This window comes from Coffea arabica, chromosome 2c, assembly GCF_036785885.1.
Source record: "Coffea arabica cultivar ET-39 chromosome 2c, Coffea Arabica ET-39 HiFi, whole genome shotgun sequence".
NCBI lineage: Eukaryota > Viridiplantae > Streptophyta > Magnoliopsida > Gentianales > Rubiaceae > Coffea > Coffea arabica.
The window spans coordinates 45,756,432-45,759,609 of NC_092312.1; the positions used below are offsets into that span (position 1 = coordinate 45,756,432).

A 3,178-nucleotide genomic window follows, 5' to 3' on the forward strand; every position below is an offset into this window, starting at 1 on the left:
AGTGAATGGGAAGTAAAAACCCTAGTACGGGTGTTTTTAAGAAAAACGGCGCGAACCGGCGGGTCCCGCGCACTACCGATTGAACGCACCGTTTGACCACCATTTTTCTTACCAAACAAGCTTATTGACTTTTGCACAAAATATCTTCCTAATTTGCAGCTGGTTTGACCGAAATTATAAGGCTAGAAATGTAAGGGAAGAAAGAGAAAAATTTGTGGACAAGATTAGTCCAAGTGTTGGCCAAAAATTGTGGACACAATTAGCCTTAATCTTCTTACTTCCTTATAAGACAAGTTAAGCTCCATTTCCTTCATTTTTCTGCTCCATAACCGAAATAAGAGAGAGAGGGAAAGACCAAGAGAAAAACTTCTTCATTTCTTCTTGATTCAAGCTACAAAGTGAGAAATCCAAAGAACTAAACCGATTAATCTTGTCCTTGAGTGGTTAGTTAGTGTTTGGTGGTGAAAGTTTGGAAAGAGAAGGCTTGGGCTGCTCTTTGTAACCTCTATTCAAGGTAAGAGAGCTTATCTCTCTAAGTGTTGCTTTCAATTTTGTTAAATTAAGTTTAGTAGTTTGATTATAGTGGTGGAATCATGGATGATTAGCATGTTTTAGAGGTTTTTCCCCAATTTATTTGATGAACTAGGGCTTATGGAAATTCTGCCCAAATTGTTGTAAGATGCTTATATGTTGCAATTGAGGTTTCATAAGGTGTTGTGGGAGTGATTAGACCAAGAAATTAAGGAAAGTTCCACTAAAAACTAAAGATTTCAGATTTCTGGAAATTCTTGCTTACATTCTGTCCGAATTTTTATCTGTGTGTTAGAGGCCGAATTGGCCTTAGGTCAAAGAAGAAAAGTTGTAGATAATGACATTTTATAGGTTCCTACAAAATTTCAGCTCAATCGGAGCAACGTAGGATGTGAAAAGTCCAAAATACCCTTACTGTTTTAAATATTTCCCAGCAGTCCGTTTCATCAGTTAAGTCCAGTTTATCACGTTTTTTGACTAGGATCCGTACTGATTTAGCTCTGAGCCAAAACATGAAAGTTGTGGTGTTCTGAAGTAGCTTTAAAATGCCTCAAAGAACACCTGAATTGGACTTTTTTACACTGAGTTATGACCATTACAGTGTTCTGCGGTTAAACAGCCGACGAATTGGTTTCTGGTTTAGTAATTCGAGAATTTGACTGAGTTACATTAGGAACTGGACTAAGTGACCTTCATGAATGTTGTAGCTCTGTGTCTTAGCTTCGAAACGGCATAGGTTTCGTTTTAAACCGATAAGCGTAGCCTCGGATATGTTATTTCCGCATTTGTACGTCAAATCTGTTTTGAACTAAATTGAATTTCTGCACCTGTACTTAATATGATTCTTGTTATTATGATATTGTGAGCCTATGGAACGGCTCTTGACATGAATTGCTGATTTATATAATGTTGGGTTGTGTTTGAGAAAAATAATGAAGCCTAAAAGGCTGGAAAATTAGGTAAACACAAAGGGCATGCTGCCCAAATTTACGCTCGAGGACTAGAAAACTATATTAGCGACTTGAGTGAAGGTTAAGTACTTATTACTTGAACTAGCGAGAACCTTGGCCACTATGTTTCTTGAGTGTTATACGTTAGGACTTGGCCGAACTTGTACCCTTGAGAAATGAAATAATGATTGCTCGAAGTACGTTTTCCTTGTACTTTCGACTCGCATGACAATTTCAAGTATAAATATTACAAAGTTTTATCATTGAAAAAGTGAGCAAGTATTTCACGAGTACTCTCCAAGTGAATTTCTATTTATTGATTCTTATTGAACAAAACGTCTAAGTTTCGAATCTTAGTCATGTTTCAAAGTTCTCAAACTGAGTTTTATCGCAGATTTGGACTCCGAACCCGGAGTATAACCTGAAAGTGACCAGTAAAGGCACTATATCTTTTGGTGAGTGTTTTCAAATACCGAATTGAACTTGATACCTGAACTTGATACGTGACCAATATGATTACATGTTATATACGTGAATTGTTAGGGCAAGAGTGTACTTTATCGCACTTGCCCTTACGTGATATACTTGTTTATTGTTGCAATTGACTTGACATACTTGTTTATGATGCGCGCACTTCCTGGAATTCCAGAAACCCTGTGGCGAGTTACTCTAGTCGAGCCGGCAAGGGGCTTGGTCGATTGGGTAACGAACCCTGGGTCTCTTGTATTGTCGAGTGGAGTGATATCTCCTCGACTAATCGGTATACTCGAGTATTACCACCCGTGTTTCTTGAGGATTTTGGGCCCAGTTGGGGGTTTGAACGGTGGACGGAGAGTCGTGTAAGTGGTGTTCTACTGGATTGGTTACTTACTTGAAAGTTGACGGAGTGTCAGCTACTACGTGATCAAGCTTCTGGTAATGCAATGGGAATTTGGCTCCTGAGAGCCATCCGTATCCTTATACTTTGGAGTGATTATTGTTTATTGGATTATTGTTTCTTTTGAAAAACTTCTACACTCGCTCATTTTGAGATTGCTACTTGACGTGTTATTGCTCACATTTATGAACTCTTCATGCTCGTTACTTTGCTATATCGAAAACTTGTACTTATAAATAATGGTCAATTTGCTATTTGGAACCTCACTGGGCTTTTAGCTCATTCCACTCCATTTGTTTTCCTTTCAGGGGTACGAGCGAGGTGTGAGATATGTAAAGTCTAGCATAGACTAGTTGTTTTGACTTTTGACTTGTACTCGCGCTGTTACTCGAATAGAATGTTTTGTATTTGGATTGTATACGCCCTGAACCAGTTTGAGTATATTGAGGCTTTGTACCTCGATTTCTATCAATGTAAATTATAAGCTTGAATTGCGATGTTATTTATGGTCTATGGATGTCTGCACGTGATACGAGTGAATGAGTCCTGGCGAGAGCTGGGCAGGCGGTCCGCCGAACCCTCTGGTACGCCTTAGGGGGAGGTGGGGTCGTCACAGGTATCCGGCCAGATTCTGGCCGGATAGTGACGTGGCCGGTTACTGTTCATCCGCGGCAAATTTTCGTTTTTTCGTTTTCTTGTCCGATTGAAGTGCTCGAGCGCTATACTTTCTTGCATAATGATATTATGGTTATAAGAACAAGTTAATGGGATAAATCGTTTACTTTGTTGAATTTTTCTTTATAAACTAAACGAAATTCGA

The 3,178-nt window shown here is 39.0% G+C and overlaps 1 long non-coding RNA gene across 1 annotated transcript; it reads left to right on the top strand.

Moving 5' to 3' along the window:
- The first annotated feature begins 164 nt into the window (after positions 1-164).
- LOC140035963 (uncharacterized) lies at positions 165-2,849 on the top strand. Its single transcript, XR_011839858.1, has 3 exons — positions 165-514; positions 1,876-1,936; positions 2,667-2,849. It is a non-coding gene; the product is annotated as an uncharacterized lncRNA (long non-coding RNA).
- Positions 2,850-3,178: the final 329 nt, after the last annotated feature.